General features: G+C 45.0%; 1 protein-coding gene and 1 non-coding gene across 3 annotated transcripts in view; both read right to left on the bottom strand.

The window, feature by feature from the left end:
• The window catches only part of LOC135905548 (very long chain fatty acid elongase AAEL008004-like), a 99,301-nt gene that overhangs the window by 36,946 nt on the left and 44,069 nt on the right, over positions 1 to 18,286 (bottom strand). The window contains exon 4 of one of the 2 annotated variants that reach the window (XR_011512756.1): positions 15,077 to 15,212. The exons of the other annotated variant lie outside the window; for it this stretch is intronic. The gene's annotated coding sequence lies outside the window, so the exon portion shown is untranslated. The remainder of the gene's footprint in view (positions 1 to 15,076; positions 15,213 to 18,286) is intronic. 2 annotated transcript variants of the gene reach the window in all.
• On the bottom strand, positions 17,978 to 18,050 carry TRNAV-AAC (transfer RNA valine (anticodon AAC)). Its single transcript has one exon. It is a non-coding gene; the product is annotated as a tRNA-Val (tRNA).

Below are 18,286 nucleotides of genomic sequence, written 5' to 3'. Positions count from 1 at the left end.
ACAGTGGTTCAACAACTAAAATAAAGGCTAGTATGCTTCGCATCCTGGGCTTAACCTTACCTAAGCCACAGCCATTTTTTTTTACACATGGAACACAACAGCGTCATTCTGGTGGCAGCGCTCTAAATGTCTTGCTGTAAACTTCTTGCGATGTTTATCTAGCAATGACCGTACGACGAATGTCATTTTAGCAGAAAGACGTCGTTTCTGGAGCCTTCTTGCCATTAAAAAATAATAATAGGTCATTGAACGTCTACCTGTTTCGTAACTGTGTTGACAAGCATTTCCATGTGAACTAGCTGATTATCCTGTTCACCATAGTTCTCGAACTCTCTGGCATGCAGGTTCTTTTAGAACCGACCATATAATTTTGAGGTGAAAGGCGCGTAAACAACGACACTCGTAAGAGAAGTCAACATGCAAGGCGCCAGTTCCAAATAAATTTATTCCGAGAAACCAGCATTATTGATACACAACAGGCTGTTACAGTTCATCAATGCGCAGTTGCATTCAAGCAAAGCAGCTATCCTAGCGATAATGACGCCGATATGCCACACTCACGCAAAGTATATCCTGCTCAATGATTATTTTTTTCCTCAATTAGTAATCTTACCCATTGGTCATCGCTTTCCGGAAAGTAGCGTTGTCCGTATGACTTGGCAGCGTACCAAAAGCGATAGTTGGGGCTTCGAGCCGGTGTCGTTAGCCAGTGTCACTCTACATACCATTCTACGTAATTGAGGAACGTATGTTCTTATTGCGAAAATTCACCGAGGCTGCCTAGTAAAAATGCTGATATATTTGTGTCGGAGAGCTTTAACTATATTATAAGTAAAGGATGGCACGTCTAGTGTTCTTATGTAGCCACAGAAATTTATCGGGAAGGCGCACCTTTCCCATTTCTCCGAAAATCATCTCCTCGCACAGTGACAGATTCCTTCAAAGGAATAAAAACAACCTCACGATTCACACGGAGGACTCCATGTATGCGTTTGTTAGCATGAAGACAAATATTAGCCCAGTACTGATTCTTCGACTCACATGTAGTCGGTGACAACCTAAGAATAGAAAAGCTATATGTACGCAGTCCAACTCAAACACAATGTGCATAGATGCACCAGCCAATCAGATTAGCTCATTCGCCTGACAGCAAGGGGTTTCACGTGTTTAAATCATCTATTTACTCCGTGGAGTTCGGTGTAGCTGGTTTCAGTATGAAACCTGAACGTCTAGGGCAAATTTTGTGGGTAGTCTTAATATCGCTTCTCAGTCAAATATATTATTTTAACTTGAGCCAACGAGCTTCCGATTACCCCAGCACTTACAATAGCAGAGCAAGGCCATTAGGCGTTGAGCTGTTTTTCAGATGTAAGGGCAGCTGCACTGTGCTTTTCTGGGAGGAGGTTGTTTGTAATTTAATTCCTAAGTCGTCTCTCTTTCTCTCTCTTTCTTCCTTCGCTCTCTTTCTCTTTTTATCGTCCTATTTCCATCCCTCCCCCCCATGCATGCTAGACCATGCATGGTAACCAAACAGAACTACCTCTCGTTAACCTGGGACCTTTTTATGCATACTTTCTCCCTCTCTCTTAGGTCGTCACCGACTGTAGAAGCCCGTACATTATAACGCTACCGTTTGCAAGTGTCGACATCTTGGCGTAAGTTGACAAAGAAGCCAGGGGTCATTATATAAACGTTATTCGAAAAAAAAGTATTATTCGCCCACGCCCAACTTAATGTGGGACATTTCGAACCACTGAGCTTCATTCGGTGGCAAAACACGCTCGCATTACGGTGAAACTTTCCGTCTCCTTGCGCCGCCGCCCACAGCTCAACAGGAATGTATGACGTCTGTATGACGAAGCAGCTTGTCAACACCCCACAGGTGGGGCATAGAAGGTAAGTAAGCTCTTATATCGGCTATGTGTTCGCGCAGTCATGTTGGTTATGCACGTCATTCTGTGCACAAGCAACACCCGTTGATACTGAAGTAGAGCTCACTGCCTGTCTTAGGATACTTTTTTCTAAAGTACACATGAAGCTCCACTATCCGCCTGTGCACTCCTTCCCCTGCTCATACTTTTCTGAGACGTGTGATCTATTGCGAAGACCAAAGTACTGAAGCAAACTACGCTCAAATGACCGTATTTCATCTCGGCTTGTACTGCAGAGAAGCGCATAATAACAAAGCCGAAAGAAGAAACAAGTTCCAATGGAAGACATTAATTAGGCATGTATAGTATTTGACCAGAACTTCTGGATGTGTTATCGAATAACTTCAAGGATGAACCCGAGCACACACACCGTCGTGTTTCGTTGCTTTTCTTTACGTCGGCAACAAACGTTATTCAAGTTTTATTGTGCGGGCATATGCACAATGCTCATTTAGTAATTATTTCTTATCCACTTCTAGCGACGGCCGAGCCAGATGCTACATTCCAATAAATTCCTGAGTATAAGGACTGGTTTGGGCGATTTGGTAAGTGTAATCCATATCGGCACTTTCTTTTGTGCGCACAAATCAAAGACGACAACATACGTAGTGACAGACACAAGCGTAGACGTTGTTATACATTTCACACTCTTCACTCTATAGCGACTGAACAAAAAACACGTCCTATGACATCCGTAATAAAAACTTCACCTGGCCGCACTAATAAAATTCTGTTGCATGTTCGCGCTTCTGTGTGTCACTTTGCTTTTTCGTGCTCGGGCTTTTCGCCTCCCTACATTGTATTGCGGGTGCATATTCCGAGGGAATGGGCTGACCACAAACGTTGCCCGTGCCTCCCTGGATAAGGTGATTTTGCGTTCATTGAGAACTCTTGGAGACACGAAGGCCCCGTCTAGGATGCGTCTCCCTGCCCTGGTTGACGAAAGCCTGACAACCAGAGCGGTGACCTGCCATTCGATCACTTCATCAATGTCGTTGTGCATACCGAGTTTGGTTAACCTGTCCGAGCAAGTGGTTACTGGTAACCCCGGTACCTTTTGATGCTCTTGCGCATAAAAATGTTAAGCTTATTCTTTTCGGTTTTGGTCCAGTTAAGTGCCGAGGCTACATAGTTGATGTGGCTCATTAGGAAAGCGTGATGGATCCCGAGGAGGTTGTCTTCACCTAGTCCCTTCTTTCGTCCGGATACTCTAGCAACGAGTCTCAGCAACTCTCGGTTTTGGCCGTGATGCGCGTGAGCGTTTTGGCGTTACATCCACGCGCGTCAATCAGTAATACTAAGATTCGGATAGATTCGACTTGAGGAATAGGCTGCCCGTTTCTTGCAAATAGGGATATGGGAACTTGGTTAAGGGGCGTGAGCTCCCTAACATCTTGCCTGACCGGCCTGTACAGTAACAATTCAGAGTTGTTTGGGGATAGTTGGAGGCCTGTGTCTTCCAGGTAGGACTCCGTTGCGTCTAGGGCTGATTGTAGCACGTGCTCTACCTCTGCGAGTGATCCTCCCGGGCACCAAATCGTGATATCACCCGCGTATAGCGAGTGGCTTATATTAGGAATTGATCTGAGCCTCTCTGATAAGCCCTTCATGACTATGTTGAACAGTAAGGGGGAGATGACTGCTCCTTAGGGAGTGCCTCTGGCCCCTAGTGCGAACTCATCTGATTTAAGTTTCGGAATCCTGATGGTGACTGTTCTGTTCATGAGAAATGATCTAACAAAAGCCTGGAACCTTGCTCCCAGACCTAGGCTGGCCGTGGCCTGCAGGACAAATCGATGAGATACAGTGTCAAAGGCCTTGGTCAGGTCAAGGGCTAAGATGCCCCCTAACATCCCTAGTGCGGTTATCGAAAATGTGCTTCTTAAGGAGTAGCATTACTTCCTGTGTGGAAAGGCCGGGCCTGAATCCGACTATGTTGTGCGGGAACAGTTTGTTTCATTCTATGTAATCCGATATCCTCTGGAGGATCGCCTGCTCCGCTACCTTGCCTACGCAAGATGTTAGCGATATCGGCCTTAGGTCGTCAAGGTTTAGGGGCTTACCCGGTTTCGGGATAAGCACAACCGAGGCCGTTTTCCACTCGTCCGGGACGCATCCGTTCTCCCAAGTCTTGTTGACCTCTTTCGTTAGCAGCTCAATTGATCTTCTTCATTTGATTCAATTCTCAATTGATTGTCTTCAGTTAATTTTTTTTCCAAAACATTATTGGGAGCTTACTCAGGATGAAGTGCTTTCTGTAGCTTCACGGGAATCGCAAACAAGGACTAAGACATGGTTTGACACTGGCAAACGCGGTACCCTAATCAGTCATATCCCATCAACATCGATCGCATTGTGCTAAAGCATGAACACGTCGCAGGCCATATTTTTAGCACATTCATGTTATGCACATCAATCAAACCTTGAACATGGTTTATTTATCAAATTGAAGACGAAACAGCACTGCAGTTTATTTAAGTTCTTGTGCATTGCGGCGAAGTGATTCTCAAAGTCGCCGAAAGCTAAAATCGACTCGCAAGCTTTGAAAAGCGGGGAAGCTGGGCATGTCGTTGTCGCTGTTTTGAAATGTTTATTCACTCTTTTTGCTAAAGAAATGGTGGCGGTGAATCAGTTTTGGAAAAAAGCACGAGAAGAAACAAGAGTGTAAGAATTGGGCAGACCTATTGATCTTCCTTGCGGTAAACCCATACATTTGGACGATGTGCCCTAAACGTTGAATCCTCGTGCCAGTGGCCAGAGCCCCAGAGTGGGTCCGCAGTCGGTAGAGTGGCGGGCGACCTTTCTTCCTGACTTCAGCATATACCGAGGCCGCTGCGCACTGCTGCCAACGTCGGCGTGTTTGGGGATCCCCACGTGAATTCATCGGGCCACCCGTAGGGGCATATAGCTGCACGGTGGAAAAGCGACGCGATAATCGTCCGCACGAGCTGTAGTCACGTTTCGGAAAGTTTTCGACGCTTTTCGGCTCCTTATTCCTCGAAGTGCGTAGCGCGGCCAAAAGCTTTCTATGGGGGGGCACACAATGCACGTGAAAGACACATACTTGGACGTGTGCTTGAACTGTAGGCGCGGGCGTCAAGGTCAAGCCAGTGCTCGCCCCTCTCCTATTTGCCTAACGCAAAGAGACCTCGTTCGGAGAAGAACGTGCGTCACCGAGAGACTCGCTTTACGTGCCATGCGGCTTTCCGGGGCGGCAGCGGCTTGCTTGGCTTCTTTATGTATACACGCGCACCTTTGAAGGGTACGACTTCTTCCTTGTTTTCTCAGCAACGTCTTTGCGCGGCGGTCTGCATCAGCCGCGCAAGCGGCTCGGCGACGAGCTACGCGAGACGAGCCTTCCGCACAAAGACTTTTGGGACTGGGTAGCTTCGCTGGAAGAATTTTGATCCTCATATGGTTCCCCACAACATATACCCTGAGTTTCCCCCTGACAACTGGCCTTGTTTCGTAAATTGCTTTTTTTGTCTTCTGAGTACTTGATACACCAAATATACAGGACGTGTTTTTCAGAAATTCATAATTTTGTTTTATATTGACATGGATGTTATAGGAAAAATTGGTGTGTTTATGTGGCACCGGCTGCCCCTTGTCGCGTTGTCAAAGAAATAAAATAGGGTGTTATCATAAAATGCGTGGGAATACATGAACATGGTCAAGCATGCATGAACACAAAGTTTACTGTGCCTCTTTTTACAATACCAGACGGCTTTCTGATGTTCTTAAACTCGTTTGTCTTTCTTACTTTTGATTAACACTTATGTCAGACATTAGAAGTCATACAGCTATATTTTCCCCTAACATCTACAAAAATTAATGATAGCAGCATATGTCACGACCAAAACGACGCCTCAGTAATGTCCCCCATCTCAGTCGTTGAATTTGGTGTGGCTTCGTGAAACCATTATACCATAGCTCCTGCTCATTTCATTTTTTTTTACATCTCACTGGTAACCCGAATCGCCGCTTCGCGGACGAATTCGCTCGCTTGCAAACAACCTGGTGTGATAAATACTGCAAGTTGAATGTCTTTACGCTGCTTTGGAAATGACTCAGGAAAAAGATGCCGAAATAACGAGAGTTAGCGACAATACATTACTGCAAACTTTAATACGTAGCCCAAGGGAAACTGAAGGCAATCAGTCATTTTCAGTTTTACTTTCAATTAACAAAAACTTTAAATAATTCTTAGTTATTGTATTGAAGTCAGTAGGTGCTAAACGATTTAACAGTACTATTTCGTAAGTTAGGTGTTGTTTACCATAGCTGGTTCTTGTTCGTGAGACTCGACTAACTTGCCTGCGTCATGGATACTGAATTATTGGTTGTGATCTGTAGACATCGAAACATTTAGTGAGGTTAACATCAGCATAATTGTGACCTAATTGTATTACTAGATCTGGGAAGCTTTAAATCGTTCATCTTTATTTAAAAGGGACTCTGCTCTTAAGTGTTGCGGCCGGCCTTGATAATTTTCAAAAACTCTAAGCACGCGTACAGCCTTTAGAGCCTAGTTGGAAACAAGCTTTCAAGAATGAATAGCTGCTATATGGAATGGAGCTTTCCAAAAGCGCTAATGGCAGCCGAAAAAAGATAAGCTGTAGAAGAAGAAGAGCTGCTGAAGGACTTTTCGGCAGTAAACAAATGTAAAAGGGCGTGTTGCAAGAAAAACATCACCGATAGGAGCGCAAAAGATGCTAATTCTACAGACCAAACTGCCAGTAAGACAATATACTGCAAGCAGCATTCATGGCTTGCCACGTAGGCTTTCGCCGTGAAACCAAAAAACAAAACTTTCATTTTAATGCATTAGCATTAGGAGCGTCAAAGTGGAAAAAGCTCATGTGTGCGAAGTGAGAAAGCTCAGAAAGGCGTATATATATATATATATATATATATATATATATATATATATATATATATATATATATATAGTGAGCCATTGCCAGAACACGGGTGCTTTCGTACTTCGCCCCCGCCAAAATGCGGCCGCCGTGGCCCGGAGTCGCTCCCGCGACCTCGGGCCTGTAGCCTAACACCATAGCCACTAAGCGACCGTGACATACATACATACATACATACATACATACATACATACATACATACATACATACATACATACATACATACATACATACATACATACACACATACATACATACATACATACATACATATATATATATATATATATATATATATATATATATGTATGTATGTATGTATGTATGTATGTATGTATGTATGTATGTATGTATGTATGTATGTATGTATGTATGTATGTATGTATGTATGTATGTATGTATGTATGTATGTATGCGGACCAGAAACAGTAAACAACACTGCAATGTGGTGGACGCGGTTTAAAACATAGAGCTGGGACCTCAGGGAGGTGCGATATAATGCTAACACATTTCTCTCGCGTTTATCACCAAATCATCAGCGAATTTTCATTTCTAAATTTCTTGTTCTTGTTTGTTGTGATAACCTGTTGCACTCTGTTTAGCGGATGTAGAATGGTAACGGCACTTTCATATTCGGTTGCAGAGAAATATTTGGTAAGTTTTGGCATTAAAAATCCTGAATACTCACTTTTCAAATACGAACACCGATAGTATTCGAAGTTTTCATTCATATTCGAAACTTCGAATATTCGCCAACCCCTAGTATTCACACTTCTTAGTTGATCATACCTGTGACTTGGTGGAGTGGAGGCGCCTTTAACGTCATGTTTGCTGCTTTACACAGTCCTGGAGGCAGCTGATCGAGGTTCGCCTTTGCCGACCCCCGGATTCATTGCAACAGATCTACTCCTTGCTATGTCCCACCGCAGAAACCCCATCGCTTTCTTCGGTTCCGACCTCTGAGGCTGGGCATAGCATATTAGCTCGCGAAGGTGGTGCAGGCTCCTCAGCGGTATAAACTATAGAAAGAGCGGTGTGGTACGCGCTGGCGTGACTTTTTCGGCAAAACCCCCTGTGCTTTGTAAATGAGCCATAATCCTCGAAGCCGAGAAAGACAAGCGTGCTTTTTGAGGAATTTTCCAGCGTAGTTTAACATTTTTCATTCGATCCCCTTCTCTTCACGTGTCCCCACCTTTCTTTTTTCTTTTCCCAAGTTTAAAGTGGACCGTCTGTCTCAGTCCTGGTTAACCTGCGCATGCGCATTTCCTTTATGTTCCGCTTTATCCCTTTGGCGCACTCTTGTAGAGAAAAAGCCCAATGAAGGTGTCTGAAAAAAGCACGGCTTAACACTTGTCCTACTTTTTTCACTTCTTTTAATGTTTTAGCAAGCAAGCCCTCTGCATTTAGGCGGACGACACCTTATGGGCGGTGCTATGCGAACGTGCCATACATGAATCCATGCAGGCTATTCGCGAATCACATGCCGACTCGTGCAAAGTGCGCATATTTGCTTATTTGCTTTCTCGCCCTGCGTTGCCTTGTTTATGTTTTTTTTCTGATTTCGGAGACTTGTTGAATTACCCGGTATTCCTTGACTAGGCAATGTGAAGGTATCTTCACTTGTATTTTTGTTAACCAACAACGGCAAACCAGTGCCCTGAAAACTATTGCGAGGCTGTGGCGCTACCAGCTGTACCTGTCAACGGACAAACCTTCGCGGAAATCAGACAAAGGGTTACACAGCAGTGACACGGTTCTTTCTTTTCTTTGTACGCAAGCTCTTGTTTTTGAGTTTGCTTTCGAATACTAGGAAAACTACGCGCTTTACGGAAAGCAAACGTAGAAGTCGCGCCGTTTTAACTGCCTCTTTATGCAGGAGACAACGTTATTTCCTTCTGTCCTTTTGTATCTAGAAAGCAAGGCCGGCCCCGTGCACTCCTGCTTGCCTTGCGTTAAGATTTTCTTTTGAACTGCCCTAGTTTTGTATCGAGGATTCGAGGGCGACAACCACAGCATTTCATACTTTCACATATAGTATAGAAAGGTCAGGCGCTGCTGGTCTACGTGGTTTATGTTGCTAAGGGAGCAAGGAAATGATAATCAGTATGTCTATAATTTCGGGTGAACATAATCTTTCCGGCTTCGAACAGCTTTGTTAGATCTGAAAAATGAGATTTTGTGCCCAAAACTTGTCCAATGCCAATTATAAATGTTATTCGGCCACTGCTTGCCACAAAACGTAGCTTCTGCAGTCTTACTCGTCAACAGAGTCGTTCAAAGTACCAAAAATAGCTCATTGCTGGCGAACGAGACGAATGAGAGGTGCTGTGGGACTTTAATTTATTCAAGTGATTCAAAACAATTCAATCTGCTGATTTGGAAGATATTAAGGAGCTAAGTCCTGCGTTATATAAAATAATATATACAAACCTTACTCCACAAATATACGTTGCATCTTCCAAGTGCTTCCAGTAGTTCACGCGCCGTTCCCTCTTTTATTGTAATCATGACATCGCAGAATCTTGGCCGAAAGGTGCCGAATCGACAGTGCACAGGTATTTTCTAGTTTTGAAAAACATCTTGCGCACTCTATTGACATCCTTGATGTATTGTAGCCTGGTCCAAGCGCCTCAGAGACATAGAAACTAGAAAAGGGGAAATTGTTTGTGTACTTGGTTTTCCAGTTTTTCTGAGTGAATGATGTGGAACTGTGAAAAATTCTCTCTTTGTGGTCCAAAGAATCGGAACACATTTTCAGTGCGCCCTCTTTTTTGAGGGCAATCAGCGAGCGGAAGGAAGGGACTAGCCATAAGGATATGAGGAGATTTCGGCAGCAACGCCAGCCACCCACCGAGGAACCTTACAGGGGGACGCTGCAGGACCTTTGAAACAGGTCCTGCGAACGCCAGCTGTACTTTACCACTTTATAACCAAATGTGACATAACCTAGGTTACTTACTCACACAGGAATAATCCTCGCTGCCTAGAAAATCGGAAGTAATGCAGAAGAGAGGATAAGACCGGAAAGATTAAACGTGAGAAAGAAAGACGAAGATTAGGGAGGAGGATAGGAAAAAGCAACTACCGGGTCAGTCCAACATGGGTCAGTCCGGAGGTGCCGTCTACGTGAAGCCGAGGCCAAATAAGTCTGTTGCCTCCCCCGAGAATCCTTAAAGGTTTAGGCGCTCAGCATCAGCTCAACCCTCAGGATCCCCTTTTCCCCGGACACGGCTAAGCCGCGCACGGCTACACGCGGGAGGGTCCAACCCTCGTGTGCTCGGGTACGTGGTGTCGCAACACACCAAACGCCTGCTGACGCAGACGCCCCTGCGGGGTAGGCGCTTCCAAGTTGTACCACGAGATGCTTTGGCGTTTCAGTTAGGCGGGTCTAGCACTGTTTAAGTGGGCGTTTTGCTAATAGCAGCACTGTATGTTGTACAAAAAAAAAAGTTTGATTACACTTACCTCGAAACTGGTGACAGCTATAAAATGCGTTCCAAGGAATCCTGCCTTAATAATCGAGTGGTTTCAATTTATGATTGGCAGTATAAGAAGCTAAAAACGGTTATAAATAAAACTTCCTGCATTCGTGAATTAAGCGTTTCAGGTTTTGGCTATCTCCACTCCTTCGCGTAATCAAGCTCCAGATGTAAGCTTTCGCTGTCTATTGGAGTGGGTTTCGAAACAATTCTATGAACCCTAATTATGTTAACATACCTACTATATGTATATATTACTGGCTAATAAATAAAGTTATTAGTAGCGCATGTAACGTAAGATCAAATATGTTAGGTTTTTTTTTTGATGGTTACCTGTTCACGCTATTTTAAGTACGTCAACTGTCTGCATTGTTGCTATTTTATCAGACTCGCTGAGTAAGTTAAACCGCCTGCGGACAGCGGTACAAAAGCGTACCACATTTCATTTCTTGTAGTAAAGTCTGTGGCAGATATATGTACCCCTTGTTATCGATAACTGCGGCACCACGTTTCTTAAAAAAAAAACGTGTCAAACATTTTCTTTTGTCCTCCTGAATGCTATTCTTCAGTTTTTATGAACGAAATTTCAAGTAAAAAGTTGCACCTCACAGAGGGAGAAGTATACAAAATTTAGCTGCGACATGTGACCCTCCTTGTTCTGAGAAAAGAAAGAAAGGAGTAACCCAGATTCTGTTCGGCAAGAAAGCAGGAAACACTCCTAGCGCAAGGGCGATTCCAATAATAGATGCCATCTTGGTAAAGACAGGATTTCCCATGCGCCCCTAGAACACGTAACACAAGGAAACAAACCAGACCTTGATGCTCACGGAAAACTGAGCTAAGAAGGCGGTGTCTTTCGCGTCAACAAGTTCCTCCATCAATGGACGCGTTTCTTTTTTATTATTTTTTTGTTACAATCGCGAGAGCGCTTTTAGCCACCTTCGATCTCACGCATAGAAAAGGCTAGTTGGGATAGTAAAGCGAATACGAAGTGTAGCAGCTTATCGGCAAACCAACATAGGCGACTTGTTTGGCCGTAGTGCTGTTCCTAATAATTGCTCAACTGCACGTGTCCTTTTCCTGATGAATTACTGCCAAAGCAAGAGACATCTAATACGGGTTCGTCGTCCAAAGCTGATACTGGAGTGTTTAAGACTTGGCTGCAGCGAAGTTATTTTGAGAGGCTTTTTTTTTGTCCAAGCAGGCGCGATTCCAATGATGCAAGTCTTATGATTGGAGGGAGCTGCGCCGCCGATGCAGCCATTTAGGTGGCGCGTGTCACGGCATAACCGCGATCAGTAATGCAATAAAGGAGTCCGTGTAAGCTACAGCAAGAAGTTCCAGCTTCTACGTGTGTATTGGGGGCAGCCAAATAAGCACTTACATACATAATTCTGCTAGAAATAATTAATAGACGATTTTAGTAGAACATTCAATCGCATTTTGTACACTAAATCTTGTATTATCAAACGAGCCTCGACTCAAAGTTCTGCCTCTACCGAGTTGAGCGCCGCACCGCACCTCGACTAAAGAAGACCTTAAGCTTCATAATAGTAGCCGTGGAGCGTTGATGACGTTCAATGACCACTTCTGCGTAGGGGTGGCGCTTCCATCTGCTTTCTCGAGTCGAAGTAGAATGTTGTGCAGAGGAACGTTCTAGAATACAAAGCTATGGCGCTGCAGGGAAGTGCGCTGATTCCGCATTTTACCGCAGAAGTGGTTTATGCGTACATATGTGGCGGCACTCAGCCTGATCACTTCAGGCGAAACTGCTAGCCATTTCTTACCCGTTTGACCCATTCAGTAGAAGTGAACGGTGTGGTAGGTTATCCCTACCCTTCATCTGAGCCCCCTCTCGGTCTCCGACAATATCAGTCGCAATTTCGGATCGTTCCGCTCAGGACTCCATCTTAATAGCCGTACGACTCCACATTTGGTTTGCTTGTCGTCTCCTCGTCATTTGAACTTGGTACGTGCGTGTTTTTGCGATCACCGCTCATTGTGTGGCTTACCAGATGCCACTTCTTGCGACACCACTGCCAGTACCACACTGGGCCTAACTACGCCTAGGCTTATCTGCAAGGCCACGTGTGCGAACAATTCTACGCGGCCGCTTCGTCATGACTCCAATACTCTATTGATGAAGAGGGCTGGACATCACGTACAGCCCGCGGCCACCCTACCGAAAAAGTTTCGTCAACTGAAGTCAGAAACCTTGTTTATCGCGCCCGGCAGGACTTCGCCTCGTCGACATACCAACAGAACGGCTCCATACTGAACCCGACCTTACGAGCGTCCTGACTCCAGCCGTATTACCTACCGTTCGTATAAATATCTGTCCGAAAAGCAACGTCGTTTACATTGCTTGCAACGCCTCCTCGGTTATCCCCAAGCTGCTCTGAATGGATGCTTTCGTCGCTAAAGCTGGTTGCCCCTCAGCTTACGTATACGAAGCCATATCATAAACCACGTGTCGTAGTTTGATACGTAAAATCATGCAGCGCACAACGTCTCAAGCTTTGACGGCAAGCTTACGGGACCCTGACAGTCGTATTCTCGCCGCTCGCATGATGGGAGGTACGACAGCTGCTCTAATGACATGCCTTACAATCTTACACACAGTCTTACATACAATGTTACATACAATCGTGGGATTGTGCTCCACTGTTCGCCGTACATGCCCCGTGCCCAAGATTGCGCCAACTGTTCGTGCATTGGCCACCGCACAGACGTCTGTCCTCAAGCCGAAACAACTCGATGTTGCGTCTGTGACACCACGCTTGCCACCCTGAAACAGTATTACAACTGCCGCCTTACTTGCCTGCACTGCGGCGGGGGTCACGACACGATCCAAACTGCAAAATTCCGGTTGCGGCAGATCGTGCGCAACATCTTCGTCATCTCTATCTTCGCAACCCCTCGTCAGTCATCGAGCACTGAACGTACTTCCTCTGCCACCGCTTCTTCCAACTACAAGGCAGTTCGCGTCACTGTTCGGAGATCCCTAAGCACAAGCAGGAACCACTCCATATCGAGAACCCGCTACAAATCGAAGCCCTGATACAGATTGAAGTCCCGCACTCGCTCAGGCGGTGTACCACGGAAGCAACCCTTGGTAACACGACCGCAATCGCTTTCGGGATCAAGTCAACCACGCAGCCATTCTCCTCCAACCTTTCTTCCTTCCAACCCTTCGGTTTCCAATTCACGTAACACCCTGAGGCAGGCTAACCGCGACTATCTCATGGCACTCATGGATCCCTGGGGTACGCCTCTCGTCTGTTTATGTTTACCCGATGTCACGCCATCCTTTACACAAAAAACTTCTCTACCCGAAAAGAACCCTTGTATCCAGGCCACTAAATAGTCTGCAACAGCACACCTTGCTAATCTAGAAATTAAAATTTGATGTTTGACACTGCCATATACTTTTGCAATATCTAAAGTTACCAATGCTGATACGTCTCCCGATAGTTCTACGAGTTGAATGCGGCTTTCTAAATCGACGAGAGCTGACCATACGGAACATTGAAACCTGAATCATATTTGTCTCGAGCTCAGAATACCCTGAGAAGTAATGTCATCGAGCCGTACATGGATGACTTTTTCTACAATTTTCACTAGATTCGATGTAAGGGAAATCGGATGAATGTTGTCCAAGATATCTCCGAGGTTCTGATTTATATGTAAACGCACAATCTTTGCGATTTTCCACGAGGTTGATGGTCCCTTTCCTTATGTGTCCAAATGAGTGGCTCGGTCACGCTGTTACTGATAGTGGAGAACGCACGGAGGTATCAGAGGCAACTTCTGCCTGAGTGTCAAAGTTTGTTTCGTTTGAATGTTGCGTAGAAATACTAGTTGACGTGGAGGCAGCAGCAGCAATGTGCGACGGGAGGAGGCAGTTGAATTTGGCCGTCAGGATCTTGGTTATACCTTCGGCAAAGGTGTTAAAGTCACCCCATACCTATTGGGATTGCTTTGCCAATAGCTGCCATTACTCTGGCTGAAACTGTGTCTTCTAGACATGTGGAGTTGCGGGATGCAGCGGCTGCATAAGCGACTTCACGCTAGCGCTTCCGCGCTGGAACAATGACGTTTCTCCACGATCTCAAGCGCCTGCATTTAATGGCCTCGCGCGGAGCAGGTAGCATCCGTAGCACTGTGAGAACCATCACGTAAGCAACACCTCGGTGCATCTAAGTCGCAGGATGGTGTGGAGTGAGAGCCGCCCCAATTACAGCATCTCACTGAAGATCTGCAGGCATTAGCATTGGGCCCAAATCTCCAGCAGTGCCGGCACTGCAGCAGTTTAGGAGTCAAGGCCTCCACGCGGAACAAATACGGCCGAGCCTTCACTTCAGACGGGCGCGTTAAACCGGTGAACGAGACGGTAACACTCTCAGTCGGAATTCGAATATCACTCACTTACCTATTGCATCTGTAAACAAAAACAACACCAGCAGGAGAAAGAATCTTCAAGAAGGCCTCAGGACTGACATCGGTGAATACCCCACGAACAACGCCCTTCATGCATGCGAGATGTGGAGGCATGAATGCACGAACCGCAATGCCGGCGAATCTCGTGCAGTTAAGCAAATCATTGAGGCACTGAACGTTAGATGGCATAGACAGAATGTCCTTCTTGCCAAAACGCCTCCCATCCGAGATAACAGTGAAGTGTTCGGTTATACCGCGCAGCTCCTCCTGAAAATTTCTGATGCGGTCAACCGAATGGATTCACCATCTGTGGGAACGATCGCCACGGGCAAGCTGCTCACTCCGTTCCGCAGAAGACACTCCAGGGGCACCGACTCAGTGACACGACTAGTCAACCAGGGTGAGCTCTGGTCTGGACCGGGTACCGGCACTCACGGTCCCTGGAAGAAGAAAAAAAACGCACCTATATAAGAAACCAAGCACTGCAAGCAAAGTGTGGTCAATCCCCTTTCGGATACTTGACAAGAGGTAACAGTAAAAGTAATTTCCAACAAGTAACAAGTAGCTTTCCCTATGTTTTCCTTGGTGTCATTCTTTGTTGGCTTCTTTTGATCTGATTAATAAAAATCGGGCCCCTCGGTTAACTCCTCTTCTTCTCGTCTACAATATATATATATATATATATATATATATATATATATATATATATATATATATATATATATATATATATATATATATATACGCACTAAACTACTAAATGCCTTCGTTAAGTCCAGTTAATCGCAAGCATCTATACATAAATTGTTGCAGCTGCACAGGTGTAGCATACGCATTCACCAAACTTGGTTCCTTCGTGACAGGCATTCAGTTAGCTCCCATTAATTACGTATTCTGTAAATAACGTGAGTAAATATGCATCGGAGGGCGTCGCTGTCCATTCAAGACACTGGTCAGCAATATTTAAAAAGACAAACTCGTCATCGTAACTTTAGCAGCCAGCACTGTACAGCGCTTACAGTGATCACGCTCTCTGGCGAACAATGCGCGTTACATGAAATCTAACAAGCAAAGATATTTAAGGAAAGAATACAGCTCATACTATTTTATTTATTAGCTTATTATACATATTATTATTATTATTATTATTATTATTATTATTATTATTATTATTATTATTATTATTATTATTATTATTATTATTATTATTATTATTATTATTATTATTATTATTATTGAGTAGTAGTCGTAGTAGTAGTAGTTTAAAAACTCTCACAGCCAGAAGATAGAAAGCAAGGAAGAAAGAGAAAAGCAGATGGGCAGGGAGTTTAACCAGAATAATGTCCGGTTGGCTACCCTACACCGAGGGAATGGAAAGGGGAGAGCAAAGATGACAGGGAGAGAGAGAAGGGAAGGAAAGAAAGAAATTAGCGGAGAGCTCGCTGACGCATGTGGTCTAATAAATATCGCATTAGTAGTCACAGACGTTCACACAAGCCCGCAGAACATAGAAATAGAGGTAAGTTGGCAATGGTTGCCAGTAAGGGCACAACACCTGCCCGCTCTAAACAGGAAATGGCACGTAGAAAAATGATAGTGAGCGGAGAACAGCCGAGAAGAGGGAGGGAGTGTGAGTCAAAGAGAGGAGCCCCCCCCTCCCCCCCCCAAAATTATAATAAAAAATAACAAGAAGTTCTAAATACAAATAAAACATACATCTGCGTCACAAACTCGTTGGTCGGTCCTTAACGCACGGCAAGTAGTCCATGAATTAGCACAAAGTGCGACCACGTAGGGAAAAGAATGTGGAGTCTAATCTTGAGTCTCGATGAGTCTCCTTCACCAATGATAAAAAGGTGTGGTGCGCTTCACTATGTTTAGACACACGACCGGCGGAAATTATGTTTTCGTCCATTGTAGCTCATAGTAAGGCTATATAGTATGTGGTAGTCCCTTTAAAATGCATCCATATAGGAGCAAAACTCATACAGGGTACACGACAAGTGACTGCAGAATTTACTAGGGGCTACCCCAGTACGAGGTAGCCAACCGGTGATAATCTCTGGTTAACCTCCCTGTCTTTCCATTGCCTTTCTCTCTCTCTCTCTCCCTCTCTAATAGGCAGTGTGGAAAAACAACAAGCCCAAATCTGCTTTTGTATATATAGAGTGGGCTGGTCGGCATGGTTGAGAACTACCCGCCCGTTCCAAGTTCTTCGTAACTTCTTTCCGGTGGCTTTCTCATTACGTGCTACGTAGAAGAAAAAAATGGAGGGGGGGGGGTGATAGCGCGTTTACCGATTCACGTGAGCATCGGCTGTGCTTCCTAGCATATTTCCCGGTATTTTTGACGTGGCGTGAATTCACAGATTCGCTTACGAGAATCGCGAAGCTCCGCAAGGCAAAAAATTGGAACGCTCGCACGTCGCACGTCAGGCGGAGAAACTCGTTATGGGAGGATGTCAAGGTGATCAGAGAGAGTGAAAGACCATCTAGGCGCGTAGTGGCCGTCCTTGTTTATTTCCTCGCTCAAAGACCAGATGTCACCACTGGTTCCGGTGACAGAAGAAATTTCGTCGATAGCGGAGTCCTTTGCGGAAACATTAAAACTGACATCTACGCTCGACGGCTATGGCAAACTGATTTTTCGTATCAGCAACCAACGGTGACCGACATCGCGGCAGAGGAGACGGTTTAGTCCCTGAAGTACCTGAAGCTTAACTATTTCCCAGCTTCTCGTTCTGCAAACAAGCTTGTCATGAATACTGTTCTCCGTCTGCATGAGAGACATGTGGTAAAAGGTATCGCAGAAAAATTATTTTATTGTGAAAAATGATTCAATCTGATACAAAACTAAATGACCAAGCTAAATAATCCCTCCTAACTAAGTCGCCTCGTCAACGGTGACATCCCTCGTATACGGTGTGCGCTAACTCATTTCACCATAGAGCATAGCACAAATACACGACTATGTCTGCCAGTAACACATGATGAAGTAGAGAGAACCGCACAGCCTGACCTGCAGTTTTACTCACTGAATTATCAATTGGGCACTTGCAAACGTCCAACCGCAGCACCTACTACATGGTTTCACGCGTGAAGTATACTTTATGAAAACGTGACAACCTGCTTACAAATGACATGAAACTAGAAAAAAAGTACGCCTAAATAAAATGGCTGAGCTAGGTGGCAAAAAAAGGACACCATGTGCCTGCCAGGGATCGAACCTGGGACCTTCCGCGTGTTAGGCGGATGTGATAACCACTACACCACAAGCACAGCTGTTCGCGACTTCCGCAGTGAATTGCGCCGTCGACGCTGGCATCTATCGCACGATGTTTATGTCCACATGGATCGGAGCATAAAGATTATTTAGCGCACATAAATGATTATGGCTGCCAGGCTTATTGAAACAGATAAAGCTACAGAAACTGAGCTGTAGTTTCGATAGACTATTGAATTATCAATCGGACACTTTGACACGTCCAACCGCAGCGCCTATGACACGGTTTCAC

The sequence above is a fragment of the Dermacentor albipictus genome, chromosome 3, assembly GCF_038994185.2.
Source record: "Dermacentor albipictus isolate Rhodes 1998 colony chromosome 3, USDA_Dalb.pri_finalv2, whole genome shotgun sequence".
NCBI classification, from domain to species: domain Eukaryota; kingdom Metazoa; phylum Arthropoda; class Arachnida; order Ixodida; family Ixodidae; genus Dermacentor; species Dermacentor albipictus.
Note: the sequence above shows the minus strand (reverse complement) of the source record. Positions and strands in the feature narration are given on the sequence as shown.